This window comes from Opisthocomus hoazin, chromosome 10, assembly GCF_030867145.1.
Source record: "Opisthocomus hoazin isolate bOpiHoa1 chromosome 10, bOpiHoa1.hap1, whole genome shotgun sequence".
Taxonomy (NCBI): domain Eukaryota; kingdom Metazoa; phylum Chordata; class Aves; order Opisthocomiformes; family Opisthocomidae; genus Opisthocomus; species Opisthocomus hoazin.
The window spans coordinates 9,082,834-9,105,529 of NC_134423.1; the positions used below are offsets into that span (position 1 = coordinate 9,082,834).

Sequence of the window (22,696 nt, forward strand, 5' to 3'; positions counted from 1 at the left end):
AGCAGTATTCTAGTCGACTTACAGCAACCAAGGACTCGGTGCAGTCTGGAAAAAGATGGAGAGGTACGCAATATGAAAGCCCTGATTTTTTAAGTTGAACTTCATACATATAAAACATACCTACCAAATTCAGTTTCGTGTGTGACAAAGCTCTCTGCATCTCTCTCTAACTCACAGCACCTTCCCACCTGAATGCATGGGCGTAAGAAGGGACTCTGGGTGCTCAGCAACCCCTCTGCACCTGCTGTTGGAGTACCTGGCTGCAGCCATTTTGCTAGGGAGTCTCTTCGGACAGGAGCACGCTGAGGCAGTGCGTTACAGTACCACAGACCAGCAGCCCACATTTTACATGCACTTGCATGTATCCAGGCAAACACAGACCGTATGCATTAGGTAAATAAGATCACCACAAAACCCCAAGCAAGCACCTTCTTGGCTGTAATGGTGTTAGGATCAGGCTACATTGGTTTTCCTGAACCAGCTTAGTCCAAGCAGGAGTACAAATGCAACTCTTGCTATGAGTATCACTGTGACATATTAACACGAAGAAGTGCTGTCAATCGCCTGCGAGGAACTGAAATCCACCCATGAGATGCCTGGTTGTTTCAGAGAGCTTTTATTTCAGCCAGCTGACAGCTATCCAGACTGTGACAATACATAAAATAGCATCTAATACAATCTTAAAATGCATTAGCTTAACTTCCGTTGTCTGCTTAACACTGTTTTCAAAAAGTCATGTCCACTCTTACAACCGCTGCTTTTTACATGCCATCAAATCCTAACTGACTGCTCCCTACAGAACAAGGACCACCTCCCACTGCTGCCATGTGCTCCGTTTCATTGCAGCCCAACGTCACAGCTCAGGATCAGGCCAAGACTGTAAGGTAACTATAAACTAGAAGATCAGAAGACCTCCAGCACAGCACAGACCGTGCTAAAGTCCTCCTTCACAGTATTCTGCAGACACCAGGAGCTATGCCGACCACAGCCGCTGCGCAGCACAGAGCGGTGCTGGCGTACTCCCAGGAAGCCAAGAGCAGCCCCAAGGCCTTGTCCTGCTGCGTGACGCAGCGCCCAGCAGCCATGGGACTGCAGTGCTGCTTGCCCGACAGCTCCGCACCGGCAGCTTGCCAAACGTTGTCATTCAGCAGGACACCACCTGCATCTGCTCCCACTGTGAGGGCCTCTGCGTTCCCAACCTTCAGTCCCCTGCCTTCCCTGCCTCAACAAAGCGATGGGCTGACATTAAAAGGTCTGTTTAGGACACTCAAGGAAGGAAGTAGTTCTTCCCTGCAGTCCTCCAAAAACTGTTTTATTTTCACTTTGCTCTCAGCTAACACATTAAACACAATGGAGCGGGCAGTGAACTAATAAAAGGGAAAAACAGAGTGCATGCTATTTTATTAATGCGTTACATTAATTATTCTTTAAGCATCATATGTTTATGAACAAAGCTTCCAGCAGAAAGGGCAGCATAACCTGACTTTACATCAACAAATTGAATGGCAGACTGAAATTCACAGAAGCTCAAAAATTGTAAAACGTGCAGTTCAAATTCCGAGAGCAATCCTGTGGGCAAATTCCAGAATGGATCTGCCGATTCCCAGCTGTGTCTTTTCAATTTATGATTATTTTTCTACTCTGCTACCATGAATAGGGAGCCCTGAAGTCCTTTGACAGGGTAGTGACAAGGCTAATCTCACCAGCTACATGGCAATGTATTTTCGACTTTTCACTTTTATACACTTAATTACTGCCTTATTTTGAATAGGTATGATATAATTGGATCCTGTTTATCTACCATCTCCAGCACATTAGCTAAACGACCCATGAAGCTGGTCTACGCAATCTCTGTTTCTTAAGCGCCGGGACATTTGCAGAGTGTTTCTGAAGGAATGTAACATGCCTTCAAAAGTGATGGCCTAAAGCTAGGTTACTAATAGTCTAAAAGGTGCCATAACGAGTCCCAAATGCATTTTCCAGGGTGCTTTACTGTTCGAAGAGAATCTCCGCAGATTCACAGGCTCCAGCTGTGCCAGCGTTTGCTGACCACTGTGTGTACGAGCAGCGGCACCAAATCAGGTATAATTTTAGAATTCCAGATTTCCTTCTATGTACTACTTCAAGGTACTTACTTCCAATTAAGCACGCAGCATTTGAAACTTCAGCTTCTCGATCCACTCTGAGCAACGGGACAGTGGGATGAAACGCAGAAGCATAAATCGCTTGGGACTGCCGCAACCCATCGTATCACAAATACGATGCACGGCAAGGCACCAGATCCATTCCTGCTCCACGTGGTTGCCTCTGCAAATCCACTCATTGAAACGGAATCCCTGTCGCAAGTCCATACACTTTCCATACAGCATGAAAGGACTTACATACTTTAAACTTACTAAATGCAAATTGCGGGTGCCAAGATAATGCATTTTTCTTACAAGGGTGAAAATATTTTCCCCACTTTTAACTTTGACATGCAAATATGTACTTGCTAAAACCTTGTTCTTATGCAAACAAGGCAGGTGGGAAATATTTTTACATGTGAAGAATATGCTCCAACTTGGTTTTTCACATTCCCAGGGTTACTTAAAGCTTCCTACTGTGCTCACATTAATTGTACCTGTTCTGTGCTTACATATATTTATACAGCATATTTTCCAAGATTATATAAAATACTCTAATTCATGCTTTAGACTAGAATTAGCCTAAATTACAGTTTACAATTTCTGTCTCCTGGGGTGGTGCTCAGGCTGATTCTGGTTTGTGCATGAGCAAATTATTTCTTAAATTTGAATTGCAGGAAAAAAATGAACTCTTGTGGTTGCTTAGAAACCGCTGCAGATACCCAGGTGACCGATGTAGTTTGTATTCCCAGATTAAAGGCCTAAGAACCTTTCACACCCTGAAATAACAGTGCTCTAGAATACTACCAGGATGTCCTGTGCCAAAGGCAGCAATGAGCAGGGATAAAAACCACCAAGTGCAAAAAAAGGCAAGCGCAAGCACAGAGACCCAGGCAAGCATCGAACCAGATGCTACAGAACCGGCTCTTGAGAGAGAGGAATGACCACTGAGGGCTGGAGGTGGTAATCGTTACGAACTGATGCCACAGCCAAGGAAAACTCGCCTCCACAGGAAAGGGCATCTGACATCCACCGAGATCTCTCAGCACACGTGACTTCAACACAGAGCTCTTTCTCTCACTGGAACGCCCGGTAACCTTCCCTCTGCTGTAATCTCACAGGATCTTCAAACCGACTGCAGGCTCTTTGGTTTGCTCAACACGAGACAGAACAGGAACTTCAGCCCACGTACTACAGGGGAAAAAAAAGCCCGCGTTTTTCCTCTGAACCTTTCTTCTTCTGCCACGCACTGCCTCTTGCCTTGGCGATGCCTGAAGGAGCTCCGGTATGCTCCAAGCACACAGCTGCCTCCACCTAACTCCTAGGGAACACGCCTACCCGATGGCCAGCGAGAGCACCAAACCGCAGAACAGTATGCCTTATGCCGCCCTACTCCAGGCCTTCGCTGCCTCCCCCAGATCCACAACACTTTCACCGGGCTGGCCTGCCTTTTTCAAGCTCCCTCCCCTCTTCATTAATCCCCGCATCATGGAATGCTGCTTTATCCCTTATCTGGTTTGAGCAGCAGAGGAGGAGAGAAATCCAGTTCTGTATTTGGAAGCACACGCTCACCATAATCTTTAGTTTCTAACTCCTTGGGCAGACTCCAGTCAGGACAAGAGCCTGTACAGTCCAGTAAAGCACGGGGCATCTTCCTCCCCAGTTCTGCCGTTGACTTGGAAACACACTGAGCCTCAACACAGGAAAGCGTATTACCAGTCCACCCTGAAGAAAACCTTTTTCAAAAGAAAAAATTGTTTTCTGAAGACAGAAGTTTTTTCCTCCCCACTGTATGGGAATGAAATGTTTGTTTCTGGTGAATTAATTGTCTTGGGGTAGAAAAAGGTTTTTCCCACTCCTCCTCCTGCTTTCATACTATTATTTTAAAATTGTACATTCACACAGATCACGTTATATTTTCCAATTCACAACGGGAATGAAATCCCAGATTCGGTATCCTGGGAAGGGCTCTTCAGTGGCAGCAAAAATTGGTCCCCATTCCTGCCTTTTAGGTGAGATTCGCCTAGCTGACCTGAGCTATCTTGAAAGTTGGGTAATTAGTTGAAGTTAATTGTCTTGTCTACTTCTAGAGTGATGAGGAAGGGAGGGAGGAAGAAACAGAGAGGGAGAAAAAGAAAGGGAGGGAGAAAGCAAGAAGCAAAAAGGGAGAAGGGGCATGATTCATCTCCTTCAAGACAAGTGAGATGAGCCCCTGAGCCAAGATGCCTCCTCTCCACCCACCAGAGAAGGAATTTAATGACGCCTTAATCACAAACCTAACTTTTAGAAGGTGAAAGTCAGGTGAATCCTACTGCCTCTTACCAGTTCTGAACTAAAAAATTAGCATTTTCTGGAAAGGAAAACCTGTGTATGAGCTGCTCCCTTGTACTCCCGTGGTACAGAGGGTCCCAGTCGCGTGTGCATGCCGGCACCACTGAGGGAAGAGCATTTCTGGGGAGTTCCTCATCACGGCTCCCACCCTTAGCTCTCAAGGCAGCAATACCAAGAAATTCCAGGTATACACATTCCTTCTTACTCAGTAAAGATGGAGTTAAGCACATACTGGTTAGTCTGCCACACTGGTCTCTATTTCTTAAAAGCTCTGCGGGCACCGAGTGTCCTTCTCCGATCCACCAGCTTTCTAGGGAAAGCACCCGAACCCAAACTGCTAGCTGGACCGCAGGCCTCCCTCGCGGCTAGAGGTGGGGTACGTACCACAGCCAGGGCTGCGGCTGGGACCTCCTGCGTCTCCGGGTACCGCCCAGCAGTTCTCCCTTCTTTGACTGCGAGCAAGGTTTTAGTTCCATCCTCTGAGTGGGGCTGGCCCGTCCTCCACTGCACTGGGTACGCACAGTTCTGCAGCCAATTCAGAGGGGCTTTGAAATAAATGATACGTACACAAACGGGGCTAACCTGCTTCTTAAGGGATGCAGTTTGTGCCAGACATCACTGCTGGTGCTGTTTGCAAGTATATTGATTAAATTAGGAGGCATACATATTCACTGACATATTCACACATATTCATTGACTCCAACAAGGATACTGCATGTAATGTGGTATTTAAAGCAACATAATATCTGATCACAAACTGAATTAACAAGGAGTGATTTTACTATATAATATTCTAATCTTCCTGCATTTTCAGCTTCATTACTGAAATAATTTGCTCTGTCATGTACCCAAAGTAATTTGTGCAGGGTGCAAATTACTTGCCTCCGCACACCTGCAGCTCACCAACACGGCAGTTCCATGGAACGAGAGCCAGCGGCAGCACACCTCTGCCCACTCCATCAATACACTGCGTTAAGGGACCATCTGTCCGCTCATGTATACTAAAATACTTCAACCCCGTGTACTTCTAAGGATGATGGCTGGTTGGTAGATGTCTGAGGCATTTTTAGAACACACAGTAAGTGTTTTGATCAAGAGCTGATGGAATTTACCTGCCCGCCCCTTGTGCAGAAGGTTTGTTTATTCTATATACAATCCCCACCATAACAGCCTTCTGGCCTCAGGCAGGCCTGCTGGAGATCGCAGTGATACAGCCAGTAACAAGTAGCTCCCAAGGACTAGCAAAGCCTGGTATCCTAGAGATTCGTGTCTCTTGGGTGGATTGACTGAGGTCCAGTAAGGCTTAAATTCCAGCAGAAGCCTTCCCAGCACATGGGACATTCCTTGCACCTCCCTCTCCTCTACAGATTCTCCTGTCTAGAGGCGAGCTCAGGCTGCTTGGTGTCCCTCAGTCAAGTACCAGTCAGCTATCTTTCTGGGTACGTTTTTCAATTTTCACAAACGTGTAGCAACACATCTCTGGGGCTGCTGATGCTTTTGAGCTTGGCTGAAATGGTTTTGGGAATGGGCAGGACTGGGGTGATGGGCAGAAAACCAAATACAAACAACCTCTCCAAGCCTTGTTTCCTTAGGAAATCCCACTAGCAATCAAATAAAATAAATACTGAGGTTATGATGGTACAAATCCTTTGAAGTCTGTGGGTGTGATGGGTGGAGTAGAAATGAACATGGCCACCAAAGTATTAATTAAAGTATGAGCAACACCTCAAACACACAAGGCAGAAATGCTGCAATGCCTAGACTAGATCCTTGGGCCTGAATGCAGCTGGATCTCTCTCAGTAGGTCACCCCAAAACGCTAAAAACATTTGGCCTCAAAGAGTATCAAAGGAGATGCACGATAAATAGTACGAAACAACCTGAGCACTTTTGGGGCTTGCAAGACTGACTTTTAGGACGAGATCTAAATTACATCAACCTCTGTTACTGATGTGGACACGTCAAAGGGAAAAGTGCAGTAAGAGCTCATATTCTCATGCCAGGATCACTGACATTTATGTTTGTTGTTTTACTTCAAGAGATTTTACTTACACAAATTTTAATTTGAAGACCTAAAGCTTTGCTATTACATGAAGCACTGGCTTCAACAAAGACACTTTAACGCCTAATGAAAGAAGGCTGTATGGAAAATGATATGGATACGCTAATAGGCAAAACTGTTCCTGCAAAGTTCTTGCGGTGAGGTCTCTATGTATATTTTTAAAGTTACAGTCAAATAGAAAATTGCTGAAAAATCTTAACAGATCATTGTAATAGTCTTAATTCTTATACAGAAAAATTAAAACAAAAATAAATCTAAACACAAACAATCTAGGACTTCTGCAAGTGTTTAGGAGCACAAGCAAGCTAAAAACTGATTTAGGATTTTCAGAGGAACACAGGGAGATGATGTTTGCTCCCTCTCCATCACGTGTGAAACACTAAGTGATTTTTATTTTCCTTCTGTGTGTCTTGTATCTCTCCACGGTCTTGCCTTTATCTGTCCAGAAATATTCTCCTTCTTCTTTAACCCAGCAATGCAACTTGGTATCTCAACACTAGGATCCCCAAGCAACTGAAGACGTATTTTTCCTTGTACTTCTGAGGAAAAAAGACCAATAATCTAGTTTGCAGCTTGCAGCTGAGGACTAGATGATTTGATTTCCCTTGCTGAAGGAATGACAGGTAGAGACGACTTCACCTTGGGACTCTGGTCACGCTATGAAGCCATACCACAGACCAAACTGTAGTTATAAAAGCACTGAACTACAAGCTGAGGATCAGGACCTGCTGACCCAGATGCGTCCAGTTGTCCAGGAGCACAGCAAAGTAGGTCTCTGGTGAATCCATCTCTCGCTACTTCCTGGGGCACACAACTAACATCTTCCCGGTTTGTGAAGTCTAGGGAGCTCCGAAAGCTCCAGCTTTGTCACTGCTTTCACGAACTCAAACCAAATAGAAATCAAGAAGACGGCTGAAACGCACACCAAGAGATGCATGCTGTAGCAAGACAGAGAAAAATGATACTCTTCTGTGGAGGAGGCAAAACCAAGCAAAACTGAAGCACTAACGCTGAATACACATTCTGTCTTTTTATAGTGGAGAGAAGATTCATTCACCAGACACAACACACAGGCTCAGTAACCAGCCACAGAGACCCAGCTTCGTGGCAAAGAAGCAGGCTGGGGAAAGAACATAGGGAAAAGTATTGCTATACAACGGCCCGTCCCATGCATTGCAAAACCAAAGCATTTGAAGACTAGTTTGATTATTTCAATATGGTCAGAAGAGACTTCCAAATTTCATGAAACACCAGTTTTGTCCCATAATATTTTGACTTCTCACTTTCTTGGTGGTTCAGGTGCTTACAAATAAACATTTAACCATTTTATCCCCCTCCTCTTCTCTGGCTGAAAATTAACAGTAGTTATACTGGCTATGATGAACACGATTTGGAGTATGATTAAATCTGAAGACCAGCCTAAATGTAATTCTTGTTAAATAGAACATTTCAGAAAAGCAGTTTTTCACAAGAAAACAAAACACACTGACACCATGTGACTCTCTCTCATGAAATACAATGTAGCTTTAACCAAAGCCCTGAAGGGCATGTCAGGAAACAGATACTGTACTCCTCATTCTAATGCTGCCGAGCTGTGTGAACCAGGACTCTAGCTAGCTAAGTGTCTCATTTTCTCTATCTACCTAATCAGGATAATTGTCCTTTATCTCTACCTCTATCTACAGCTATCTTAGGTGACTGGTACTTCCTGCCAGATCTTGGGTCTTGGTCTTGTGACCCAAGAAACTAGCGAGCAGACCTCCAGACAAACAAATCTGGCGTTTTGCTTTGCTTAGATAAAAGTTACCACAGAACTATGCAACAGGACTGCTAGCCCTCCGAGTTTTGTTAGCTTCCTTTTTCAACCTGTAAAAACGAAGCTGGCAGGTTTAATTACACAGCTACAAAACACTGCTCTTGACAAAACTACACAAGACACAAGTTTTCAAAGCAACACAGGTGTGAGCTATTACCACAGTAACTGGCAGCACTAACACAAACAACAAACACAACACAAACTGTGTTTCTGCAGGATTCTAGAGTTCACTCGGGTTTTGACAGCCCTCATTTCTTCCTACAGACAACCACTAACCTTGGGCATTTGTGCAGAGTAACCCCTGCAGCAAGGGCACACGCACAGTTCAGCCGTGACACAACCCACACCACGCCGCTGTGCTGCTAGAGCAAACCAGTGCATACTGGCCGTCAAATGGAAACCAAGCAAACCAGAGACGGGAGCTGGCAGGCCAAGATGCACGTGTACTCTGAGGCAGGGAAAAGTGCCCTTCTGCACTCCTTCACACTGAGGCTTCTCGTAGTCTTTGCAACTTATTTTTTCTCTTAGATTGGGAAAAGCAAATCTACAGCATTTTCTCCTTCCTGGTGTCTGTATGTTGGTCTTTCATTCTGCAGCATTAATGGAGAGGAAAACAGACAGTGAAATTTGCAGGAGAACATAATTCAAGAGTACATTTATTTGCTGGAGCTAGCTGGACAATACTAAATGCATTCTCCCCCCTCCCACCAAGAAACCTGTACCGAAAAGCTTAAATGTAATTGCACTTCTGTCCAATTTCCCAATTCTCTGGAAGAAACTAATAAAGACTTGATTTTAATAAAGGAAGTCTTTTAATAACACAGCATTTCAGAGTGAAAAATCTACATTACCACTGACATTTGCTCCACAGATTAATGCAGAGAGCCCCCATTTTATATGAAATTTCCTGCTCTCAGGGGTTGGACCTGGCCATCTGAAGACTGAAGTTAACTCCAACACTGCCCTCCCACCTTCTCTTCGCTAATTAAACGTACTGGCTTAGGGGAACACCTCAACACTTCTGTTTATTTGCTTGCAGTAGCAATACAAAGAAGAACTTGCCAACCACTCATCAATTTTAAGCACTGCTTCAGCAAGTCAGCTAGAAGTATCCCAGCACAACAACCTTTACTTGAAATGTTTTTCATAGGCTGCAAACAGCCTTAAATAATCCACAGTTTGGAGGCAATCATTTCAGTCCCTACTACAAAGCGTACAGCTACAGTAGGCAGGATTATGACAGCAACTTAGCTGTTAGCAAAACTGCACTAGGGGTCATTAAGGCAGGATGTTTTACTAGCTTTTTACAACAGTGGTAAAAAGGTACTCGGAGAGTCTTAGACTTCCCTGTACACAATCTGGAACCTCAGTCGTTCGCTTTTGTTAAGAAGCTACGTACATTTGTGCTACCCATTTGCAAAATTACATCTCAGTTCAACAGTCTCATTAGGCTAGCTACTAGCACAAATCAAATGACACCTACAGTTAGTACACTAAAAAAATACCGGAAAAGCCAGTCACTAGCAACATAGTGTCAAAATTATTAACAATTTCAACTAAATTCATTAAGTCACCAGTGACAGGCTCCCGAATCACTGAGGGGACATTAGGCCCATGAGACTACAGCACCAGCTAACTGTGGGTAACACTGCAATGCCACTCCTCCTGCTCGTATGCGCGTAGCTTCCAGATCAAGCATTAGTAGTTCCTGGTACTGCTACTTCAAAGGTTGTCTCGATTCGCAACCCATCACCGCCGCATGTTCTCTACCCCGATGCACACACTTTCCTTCACACCTACTTTCTGGCCAAGTCAAGCTCCACTTTAACAGTCAGTTCCCCAGAGACAGCAACTGTCCATTTGGAAAGAGGAGCCGGGAACACGTGCAGGAGAGGCAACCCAGCGGGGGGAACCCCGTCAGGCATGTGTCCCTTTAAACAAAGTGGCTGTCATCGCTCAGCTTTGTCCTGCCATGCTGCACAAGTTTTATTCAGGGTTTGGCCTCTGCAGAAATTACAAGATGTATCAGCGCAGGTGTTGAGAAACGGGACTTAGTACGATTGAGTTAAAGCCAGGCAAACATGGCTGGCGCAGAAGCCACTTCCTTACAAGAGAGCTGCACTTTGATGAAAAACCGCTCAAAACCTGAATTCACTTCTAGAAGAAAGAGTTGCAGGGGGGGGGGGGGGGGGGGGGGGAAAGTATTTCACCCAGACAAGAAACCCCATCATTCTGAAGTGACTACATCTGCATTTTTAAGATATTTTCTTTTTCTTTTTGACTGTACACGAGTTTGATGTCATTAAAAAGCCTTCCTTTGATGTTGTATGCCAAGCAGAATCATTAGTTTCTCACAAAGGTGTGCTCTAAACGTCTAGTTTAAATTCTCATTTTCAGATGATTCATCTAAGAGATGAACAATAACAACCAAAACCAACCTCAGAACTCGACACAGTAAAAAGCCTTTTGGCTGCACTCGCTCAGCTATTACCTCCCTGCAACACCTCCTGTCTGGATGCCCATGGCAGCCAACACCGAGCACGAGCTCCGCAACTCCTTCTGCGACACACGGCTATCGGACACAAACCACAACCAGACTCCCCCAAGCCTCACAAAAGAGGTTCTTCGGAAGTCTGTATCCTGCATCTTTCTAGTTGACACGGGGTCACTTTTTTTAGCCAAGGACGCTTCTGTTGCCACTGTTCCTATATGTCTGTGTTCTTTTGTCACAGCTCCTCTTCAGAGGTCATTAGAGGATTCAGGAAACCGAGGGACGCTCCAGAGTAATCCGCATCCTCAGTCAGTGTAGATTCAGCTACTCCCCCAGGTTTTGAAGGGGGGGGGGGGGGGGGGGGGGGGGCACAAAATCATTATACCCATGTTTGCCCCATTTAAAATAAAATGTCACTGAAGTCCAAAACCAATGAATGATTTAGAGCTGATATGTTTCCGGATACATATTAATACACTACAAAGTACAGACATTATCAAGAACTTACAGCCTTTTTTTGTGCTACAGGGTCAAATCTCTGCTGAACAAATAACCTTGTCTTCCTCTTCAAGCAAGCTGCTTCTCTCGGTCCCTGCCCCATCTCAGAGGGAGCACAATCAGCACACATGCGGGATCAAGAGGAAGGCTACATCACTTCTACAGTAACTGCCTCAACGACAGCCTGGACAGTGAGAAACTGATGCAGAGTAGAATTTTGCCGTCATTCTTCCCCAACGCCTGTCCAAGCTCCCTGAACACCTAACTGTGCCGCTTCGAGGAGCGGACCCACGCGTCGCCCCTTCGCTCCCGACTGCCGGGACAGGCTGCACGCCGGCTCGCCAGACCCTGCCACCACACCGGGCTACAGCAGCGGACAGCCGCACATGCTGCACCGGCCACGGCCACGCAGGCCCCTTGCCAAGGACAACTTCCACCTGCTCGTGGCTGTTGTACCAGAGCCTCCTGTCACCTAGAACAGGCTTTAAGTGGCATTCTGTCGTACCTTAAACCAACGCCCTTCCCCTTCTCTCACTCTGGTTTCATGGCAATAGAATTTTTTTCTTTGTACTCTCAGCGGTACTTTATTGACTTGCATGAAGTTAGGCAACAGTCCTTCATCCCTCCAACAGAGGCTGGGGCTGCCCGGGGACCGGGGGGGAAGCCATGGGAGGGCAGCCAGCTCTGCCCGTCCGCAGTCGGGCAAGCATTTGTCCCCTCCCTCAGACTTTCTCTTGTAGAAGGGCACAGGAGGCAAACGCTATGACCTGCCCCCAAAAAGTGCACCACGAGGAAGAACATGGAGGGTGATTGTCAGAGGAGATGGAAACTTTATAAGCTCTGGCTTACAGCGAAAATCAGTCTATCAAACAGTCTCAAAAACACTCCTGCCACAAAGAGAGGGTTTTTTTCCCCCAACCCGCTCTTCAAGCCATGTATTACCGTGTTGTTCCCCCACCAACTGTGCTCGTGCCATCTTCCTGGACTCGGCTCTGTTTCTGTGCTGCTTTATATCCTCATGAGATCTGTATATACTACCCTCAGTGTTTGAAAACCATCATCATTTCGTGACAAGGGTCATTAAAAAAAAAAAGTAGTTGTCCACAAAAATGTTTTAGAAAATTACAAGCTTGTGAAAAGTAAAGGTCTTGCAAAAACTCTTCATTTGCCACAATTAAATTAGGTGCTACAACCTGCATTAAAACCCTTTCTTTTGCCTACTCATTTAATCGCATTTAATCTCCTGCCTCTCAATGATTAAACCAACTGAAAGGTAGTAGATAAAGCAAGTTTGCTTGCTGTTTCAAACAGATACATTAACGCTTTCAACTTAAAAAGCTTTCAAAGCGTCTTCAGACGCTTATTAACGAACACTGTACATGAAAGCGTGCTTGAGGTCAGACTGTGGCAGCAGATATGTGACTACAACTTAGTACAGCGGCTCTGGGGCAGTGCTGGATGCACCGGGTACCTCCACTGCATACAGTAAGGAAGCTTACAGTTAAGCTTCACATATTTAAACACTAATGAAGCCTACTTAATGGCTGTCTTCAAAATGACAGTGGCCTTCTATCTGCTAAAGAAGTGCCAAGATTAATGATTACATAAGTACATCGCAGAGCCCAGAAACAATAATCAGCTCTTCTGTTGTTATTTGTGTACAAAGGCTATTAGAGTCATCTGACATTCCAAAATCCAATTTAAAGTTGTTAAACCCCTTTCACGTACTTATTTGAGGTTGGAAAACAGACAGCTTCAAAAAGGGAAAGGAAGGGTTTGATTTCCTAATTCTTTTCCTCTTACTGATTTTGCTCTAAGCCATATCTCTCTTTAAGAAATGCAAAACACCAAGCTTTTCAACAACCAATACTGCTGTGGAAGCAATGCCACCAATAAATCCCTAACATGCTTAGACAGCAAATTTATAAATAACGACCGCAAGAAAGCCAAGCGACTATTCTGTAGGAAAAGACCACGTTGAGTTGAGGGTGTCACCGACACCTGCTGCGCAACTCTGACAACAGCGGCCGTCTGCAGCAGATCAGCAGGGTGAGCAAGCAGAGGTGCCCAGGCACCAAACACCCGTCTCAGCCTAGTAATGGACTCGGTGAGAATTCGCTCTCTGGATTCACACAGGCACAGTATTGTTTGCAAGTGAACACACCGCTCTTTGCAAAATTTAGCAGCGAAAGGTCTGACTGCAGACTCTCTAAACATCATACAATCTATCCTTTTTCCACAAAACTCCTTCAAAACAACCCTCTCTGTTTCTGACAGAAGACTGAAAAGCAAGTTTAGGAACAAAAGGAACAAAGTGGTCTTCTCTGGGTTCCTACGTTGCTCCTTCGCCTCCGCAGGTCACACGGAGAAGGGGCCAGGAGAACGGCAGCTGTGCGCCTGCCCTGCCCACCCAAACGATGCCGTGCCTCCCGGCCGTAGGCCTGCACTCACAGGGAACGGCCGGCAGCCAAGCTCCGTGCGCAGCCATGCGTGTGGCGGGCAGCCGGGCACGCTGCCATTGCGCCTGCCCGCAGGAGCCGTCAGCGACAGTCCCCTTTGCAGCGCAAGCCGCTGCCACCCTGAGCACAGAAATCTCCGCTGGCTGCAGAATCCCCAGGAGGGGCAGCGGGCAGGCGAGACAGCTACGGACCCAGTGCTGCCAGCAGATCCCGTGGGCGATGTGCTGGGCCCCGTGCTGAACTGGGCCCCCCAGCAGCGCGGCCCTTGGGGGCTTGGCCGGCCGGGGAGCCCACAGCCCCCACGCCTCGGCTTGCTGGTGACTGGTGCTCCTCGCACCCGGAGCACGGCAAGAAGACAGCCAGCGGTGATTCACGCTAGGGCAGGCAATCACGAGAACACATGTGAAGGAAGGGCACGACGCTGGCCACCACCACCGAGCTCGCACAGCAGCAGAGCAGAGGCATGCTTTCTCCTTCCCCGCCATGACGTCGGTAGTAGGACAGCCTCCACTTCTTGCACAGCAGAACAGAACCATTACGGACCATGTACAGAAGTTTTTCCTCTACAGCTGCAAAGTGATTTTCTAGTGTTCCCTAAGGTAAAGTCAATTAAGTGATAACTGCATCTGTGCAGAGAGTATTCAAAATGCTAATACCCCCACACCCAGATAAGTCTGCAACTTTGCCTGCTTATTTATCTCCAGCTCTTAAAAATTATTGCCATGAATGCTCCAGTGCCTTCACCCATTATCTTTGCAATCCCGCTCCTTCCTAATAAAAAGGCAAAGAGCGCAACACGTAAGAGCTGCACCACTCTGACCACACTGGGGAGCAAAAGGAGACAAGCAAAGAAGTATCAGCTGATCTACTGCTGCAGTGTAGCTACTGGCATATTTTGCTGCTTTCAAAGTTCGTTCAGCTTTTCATCTAACCTACAGAGGTAAGAAATTCTGCTATGCCATCAGAGACTCACGTACTTTAGAAATAACAGCAGTTTGCATCATGAATTATCTAACAAGATTTACCACTCAGGGAAAAGAAAAGCGACTGTGTTTGGTGCTGTGCCACTTCCTCATCTGACTCTAAGATTTTAATGTTTGTTATCTTTGCAATGGTGGTAACACAATGCTGGTCTTGGGCACCTGGCTCTGAGATGGCTTCCTTACCTCAGGATGGAACGACTCCTGTCACGTTAAGTCTCTGGCTGTATGCGTTCCATGTGTCCTCATGTTTTTACATGAAAAAAAACCCACACTGAGGCTGAAAAACCCAGTACTGAAAACCAAGGAACTTCACGATGCACTGACTTACCATCAACGTCTAAACAAACGCCTTAATACCTCATTACTTTCGCTCATAAAAATCAGAAAAGTGCAAAATGGCCACCAAAAAAACCCAAACAGAGAATACTGACATCTTTTTCAAACAAGTCTGACAGTACAATAAAACGACAACAATCCTACGTCCCACAGAACCAGGCAGAACACACGCACTGGGTACCATACCAGCATGAGCAGGATTACAGAATCAAACAATAGGGTCAACTATTGCCAAATGCATTTGACAGATTAACAGGAAAAACACCAGTTGCTTCACATGGTTAGCACTAGGTTCTAAAGGCCAAATCCCCCCAAAAGGTAGAAGTTGGCAAGTGGTGAATGTACTGGGTTTGTGTTTCCTCAAATACAGGACGCTTGGTAAAAGTTACAAGAAAATAACAGAAGCAGCACTGGTATTATTGTAATCATTTTATCCAAAGACAATCCAAACCATTCCGTGAGGTAAGCGTCATCACTTGGTCAGGACAAGAAAACCACCTTGTAACCAGAGCTGAATGAAGTCACACAATAACTTACGAAAAATGACGAATGTAATCTCTCAACCCTTTCACGACGGTCTTTGCCCATCATTCCTGCCGATGTTTCTTGCTATGCTGGTGATCCGTGTGCTTCAGAAAACAGACAAGGACGAAGGCCAGGCAACTCCAGGTTCGTGCAGTTTTAACACCGCACTGTTCCAGAAGGCTCACGCACAGAGCCAGTTACCATACCGTCCTTGACAACGACCCAAAACGTTTAACCAGAACTCCCCCACCCCTGCTCTCTGAAGAATGCTTGTGCATAACTCTGATGATCCAAAGCTCCCAAGGGACAAATGGAAGCAGAGGTAAGTGGGGGAGCAGACAGAGGCCTTCCGAGAATAATGGAAGTCAAAGGAGAGGAAACAAACTCCACAAAGAAGAACTGTTGGCTCAGCTCAGCCCTGAAGTTTCCCTGTGCCTGAATGCAGCATTCATTAGGTAAAATAAGCTTCGCTAAGCAAGCATTCCAAGTTATCGTAAGAACTGTTTGACAAAGTGAAGAATTATTGCCCATTTTGGTACCTGACTCTGTGAAGAGACAGCCAGCTGTTGTTCTTACTGTAGCAACTCATTAGCCAGTGGTACAGCTGTAACAACGCTCCTGACAGCGTCTCATGGGTTAACCAGCAGCCAGATTCTTTCCAAACCTGCATTTCCCAAAGTATTCTTCGGAAAACATTGCTACAAAAAGTTCCAAACCGAATAAAAAGTACAAACAGATATATCTCAAGCCCTAACATCAGGGCGGAACGTCCATGTAAAAGAAATCTGTTTGGGGAGTTGCGGGTGCTTTGCACAGAAAGTACAAGTTTTCATTCATATCATTGCAGCACAAGTTAATGCCAATTAAGTAGGAGAGTCACTTTGGATTTAGCACAGAACCTGGCCCAGGGCACTGGCACACAAAATAGGAATAAGTACTAATCGTGCTTGCTCACACTGAGAGGATTAGATAACTACAGACGTAGGAAATTAAAACCACAACAAGATGACCCCACGCTCATGATTCCCCTGTTGTACCAGATCAGTCAATATGAATAATCGACAATGTAAATTGAAATCCTCAGATAAAAATAATGGTTTTACCACTTTATTTCTCTTCACTTGCACATAAATTGAGTTGACTATCTCTGACAGTGCCATGGTTTAATATTCTAAACGCACTGTCTCCTTTAACAATGCCTGGAATAGAAAGAAGCTGCTGAGACAGATCCTCATGGGGTGAAAATCGACACTGCTACACTGACTTCAGTGGAAGCACATTGATCTCCACCAGCTAAAGCTCTGGGCCCTAGTGGGCAATTAGGTTTCTATTATATGCTAATTTAAATAATGTACCACAGAACATCTGCTGTATAATAAAGCAAGTCTACATTCTCCTGTGGAGAAGGACAAGCATTTGCTGTGGCATGATGAGACTTATGGATTCTGGTTTCAAAGAGCAGGATGCAGTTTCAGTATAAACTACTCCTCATAATAACATTTTTAAACCTGCAATTACTCATACTATTCTACTTTCGGAAGCCTGTAATTATTTGGTAAGTTCTTACCAATGTCTAGTCTAGATCATAATTGCTAAGACTGCCTCCTTCAAAGGAACGAGTGACTAAGTCAGAAACTAGTTTTTGTTAGGTTCCTACTACACAAAGTGACTGTGCTGTAATGCTACGATCCGTATCCAGTGGAGGAGGAGAACCCAACTGATTTACGTCCCAATCTTGCAGCTCTGAGCAAGGCCCGAGCAAAAAAAATGAATACAACAATCCCATACACATTTCTTTTGGGGTTTCTGAGATGGTCGGGTTGGAACAGGGTCCGTGGCTGCAGTTGACACAGGCCAGGGTTTCTTGGCAACAGAAGGTTACGGCACTGCGGACCCTCTACAACACTCCCTCTCACTCTCCCCGCAAGGCCTCATGTGCCAGCCAGAAGACAAAAAAGCAGAGAAGTGGGGACAGGGTTCAGCTACAAAGGCGGTACAAAAGATTTTCAGGGGGCCATAGGGTGGGCAGTCACGTGAAAAGGTATCATCCCCACGTAAAAAACGTTAACAGCAGTTGTTAAAAAAATGTTTTGTTCTCCCCTGTAGCAACCTCTTAAGTATGAGAACTCCGTCTTTCAGCGTGCTTTTAAGTGTCACTGGCACCCTTCTTCCTGCCTTAGTGATCAACAACCAAGTTCTTAACATGTCAAGGCCCCTACTTCAAGTTTTTTGGACCTCTGATGTAGTCAGGATGAGGGCATCATTCCACACTTACAGGCCCGACTACGTCACAGCCCTTCAAGTCCTGCTCTGTTCTGAAAGCCGAAAGCACACCTTGGCACAGCAATCTGGATGCTCTCTGAACGCCACTTCTGAGAGAGGGATCACGAAACAGGGGGTTCTGCCCATCTGTACGACTCTCCCGGGAAAGTCACAGCAGAAAGCTCCTGGCGATCATGCTCCAGCCAAAGACTCAAACACACGCATGCAGTTCGAATTTGTCTTGTTTTCTGCAGAACCGCTCAAGGTGGAAAGGCAAAGTAATGCAGGCTCACGCAGGTCAGAGCGGTGCGAGGTGAGACGTGGCATTCGGCTGCAAACACAAATGATGTGATGCCCTTCACCAGTGCACTTACCCTGGTCATACTGCTCTTCTCTGGTTGTGTTCACAACTCCTCAGAAATAGTTTAATTTAAAACAGAGAAAGCTTACATTGAGTCAAGCATTTTTAATGACAGCAGCTGCACCAGAAAAACTTGCCATGCCAGGAAGGTTTGAAATGTCACCACAGGAAGAACTCATCCAAAGCTTCCCCTGTGCTCCGGACTTCTCAGCTGCCCTGGCCCCGTGCTTTCGGTGGGCTCTACAGACACGGGGAAACTCCAAAGCATGCAACCTGCACTTGAAAGAAAGAAGAAACTAGAACTGATTTGGGCTAAGGTTTTGGTTTTGATTTGGTTCACACGCCCAACAGGGAAAGGAGGGTGCAGAACTCTGCCCCGCTAAGCCCACAGGCAGTTTAGCCAGCAGAAAGCTCCAGTCACTGAACAGAGCTGGCCTGGCTTCCCCTCCCTCTCCCCTGCTTCTCCTGTACAGCTGCCCCGCGAGAGCCAAACCAGGGAGCAACGCTGGCTGAAACTGTTCTTTGGGGAATTAACTTTAACCTGGAGCAGTTTCCTGACTTCATTCCCCACGTGACTGCAGCGATGCTGCTTGTGCTCGCACAAGGGAGGGGTGCGTTTGGCAATGCCAGCTTATGGGAGGCTAAAATACTCACAGAACGGAACTCTTAGGCTGCTTAATCAGTAAGAGGAGATGTGGGGTACAGGCAGAAGGACAAGCAACACAGGGCTAGTTTTCCAAGAAACAGAATAGTCTACGAATACGTCACTGGTTTCTCTGTCCAGTATTGCCATCAAACTTTAACTCACTTATTTGATGCGTCAACTCCTTCGCTGTGAAATGAGGACAACGCTTTCTTACCTCACCAAAGTGTCATAAGTTGAGAATTAATGACTGAGGTACTTGGACACTCTGATGCTGAGGGCCAAGTCAATATGCGGCTACAAGAGCGGAGTGGTTAGTGACAGGGAGGGGCTAAGGAATCAACGTATTATTTTTGGTGGACTATTTCTTTAGAGGATAAATGGGAGTAACTGCTACTTACTTGATTGCAAGGAATTGAAAGAGCTCTCTGCAGCTCCCTCGTGGGCGGACACCTGAACAATTAAATAGCTATGACCTAATTTTAGTCAGAAACCTTATGTCACAAGGAATTTACAGGGAGGTGTCTTCTGCACATGCAAAAATAATTGCACTGTGGAAGGATAGTTGACCAATGTGCTAATTTAGCTGTAGAACATTTACGGATAGACTTTATCTCACTCTCCTCCTTCATATTCCCAATTCCAAAATTTCTGACTGTAAGAGATACAACTGCATGATAGAAAATATCCTAGGATTAGATTGGAAAGAAATTCTATGAATACACTGCTTCCAGCACCAAAACAATGGGATCAGTTTAAGGAAAAAATTATGGAAATGTTAAGGGTGGCAGGTAACGTTATAACCAAATCTCACTTTCTGTGTGATCGAAACCATGGAATATCACCCAGCAGGTGTTGTACGATACCCATACACACCAGTGATACTAGAAGGCATTTTTTTTTTTAAAGTGCCATTATTACGCACCTGGAGCCATCAAGTGATAGAAAACACACCCCAGTTCTAACACAGGTTGTTCCAACAGCTTGCATTCCTCACCGTTAAAACCTGTCCTCTCCTTCGAGCCTGAGTTTTCCTGCCTTCTTTCAGAGGAATATGGTAAACATTTCTTCCTCTCAGGCTAATGTAGGATTGCTACTACAGGACTGAGAAGAATTTCAAGCCCCTGTGCCGTCACCAGAATTGTGCATGTGAGGCAGAGCAAGTCACGCCACTATCAGAGTTAAGCGTGCATCTCACTTCTGTAAGATGTGGAGGTTTCCCTGAAAGCACCAGGTGTTAAGCGAGTAGATAGCTTCATGGAGCTGGGCACACGCCTTTCTCTAACTCCATTTGTAGCCGTAGAACATTAGGATTGGAGGCTTCCTATTTGTGAGGATCCACTAAATACCATCTTGTGTTTGGACATATCAATAGAAGCCAGGTAAATACTTCAATAGGTAGTGTTTCAAGTCTTATTGAGCTTATTATGTCTCAAGAGCTTACGTTCTCGCTAGATTTGAGAGCACATGTTCAAAAAACAAACATAAACATAAGGAAAATGAAAATGGGGACAAAGAAAGCTTTAAAGTTGAAATATCAACCTCCAGATTTTAGCCTTATGATTTTGAGACATCAGCTGATGATTTTAAAAATCCCTGGAAAGGGGTAAAACTGAAATTTCCTTTCCTCGGTCCTCTTGGCCAGGGGATCATCCCTAAATAATCATTATTATGAAGTTGTATCAGTGAGTTAAAAAAAAAAGTGCCAGCAGAGAGAAAAAAATCCTTCAGTATCTGGACTTGCACCGAAGACCATCGAAATACAAGGCGGGCCGAAATCTCTGCAGCCAGGCTGGCAATTTGCAATTAAATTGCTAGGAATGAATACGCACTAGTTATTGACCTTCCAAAGCAGATGCTTCCAGTTTCACGGGCAGAGAGTTAAGCATCTTGTAAATTGTACCCAAGACTCCAATCCTCAGTGTTGCATCTGCTTTTGTTCAACATTTTATTTTCTGAAGTCTTGTGGTTAGGCAATGAAATGCGAATCTGTCGATTCCTGGCTATGACACAGGCTTCTTGTGTGGCCCAAGCCAAGTCTCTCCAGCTCTGCTTCAGTCCCTTACTTGTGAAACAGGTAAAACACATCTCTCAGTGATGTCTGATGCATAAATTAACTTGTGGAAGCCAGTTTTTCAAAGAGTTCACTAATTAACATTATAGACAACCCTGCAGATGAAGAGATTGTCAGAGGGCTCTGTCTGGCAGCCCTGGCCCAGGGAAAGAGTACATTCCAGAAGCGACGACTGAATCTGCATGCAATTCTAGAAAACCACGTTTAATGAATTCCACAAAGTTTTTCTTTAAGAATGTGCACTTCTTGGTAACATCCTGTAAGGATTTCATACAATGTCAGGCATCTCCTACATTTACTTGTGTTTGGAATGAAATGCCATCATCAGTTTTCAGCACAATTTCTAAGTCTGATCTTGACAAAATTCTACTGGAGAATTCTGAAACATTTAGAAAGTCTGGAACAAAGAGTTTAACACTGGACACCCTGTTTTCCACAAATATACATTTGCAAGTTGCTGGAGAACGCAAAGACAGTTCTACAAAGACCATGCTGATTTCAGATGTAAGCTCAACAGGGTAGATAATATTTTTCCTGTGTTTATACACTGCCTAGTATCTGGCTTGTACTTAGAATGTGTAATAAAGTCCACAAGTAACTTCATTTTCTAGTTTTCACACTCCAGTACAACATCTAAGCACAAACCTCAAGTACAAAGCAGATTAAATAAAACAGTTTTCACACTAGGATGCCTAGAAATACACCAGAATGAAGACCAAACATTACTAGTCCTTGTTCTGCCCACACTGACAGAAGAGGCTAAAATGATCAGAGACTAAACTATGCATCTTAGCTCCCCCCCCCCCTTAAATGGTATACGATATAACGTGACAGATCTACATTCTTCACTATCACATGATTTACCCAACCTAAAAGCATCCATCCTTCTAAGTTCAGCTCAGTTTCAAACACACATCAACTCAAAGAGTTAATACTGAAAGACACAAACAAGATAAAGTTTTTACTAAGTCTGAAGTTCTGGTTTTCAGGAGCCGTTGAAAAGTGACTGTACAAGTAGGAGCTGGAATGTGCTTACCAACAACAGCCAAACCTCTCTCGTAAGTTACCTCCTAGCCCACATCCCAAATATTTCTAGTTTTCTTTGAAACTTAGCAGCTTACTGATTACAGAAACTAAATGATAATTTCTGCCTTTGATTTTAAGACCATAATTTGGTACCAGAAAATGAATTTGTCACTGTTGCTGCACAGCAGTGAATTCACTTGCTTCATTTCAAACATAACAACATTACCATCCCACTGTAAGGCAAGTATCCGAGCAGTACGAGCAGCTGATCACAACCCTCACAACACATCACAAACTGTAATTTCTGAATTTCTCAGGCAAAGCTCAGGTGAACTTCATTGGTGTTTGTTTTGTGTTTGCTCACAGGTGATGTAACCAATCCATCAAAAGCTCTGTTGCAACATGAATGACATCCAAAATCAGCATGCACAAAAATTGTTATTAAGTTTATTTAAAAAAATAAATTGCCTATGATTTCATGACCAACTAATCAACACCATTACTTTTCCAAAACATATATTCAACTCCACGTTGTACACAGTGTTACGTCAGCAAGGAAGGCCTGTCTGCTCCTTTACCCTTCTGTCCCAGATCAGGCACTGTGGAGCTGCAACACGACCTCACGCCTTCACACGGCCCTACGCCTGGGACCGTGCTCCAGCCTGCTCACATCTTCGTCCCATCAAGTGTAGTTTATCATATTTACA

At 45.0% G+C, this 22,696-nt stretch overlaps 1 protein-coding gene across 4 annotated transcripts in view; it reads right to left on the reverse strand.

Annotated features, from left to right (window-relative positions):
* RORA (RAR related orphan receptor A) overlaps positions 1-22,696 on the reverse strand; it is a 373,904-nt gene that overhangs the window by 30,133 nt on the left and 321,075 nt on the right. The window lies entirely within an intron of this gene.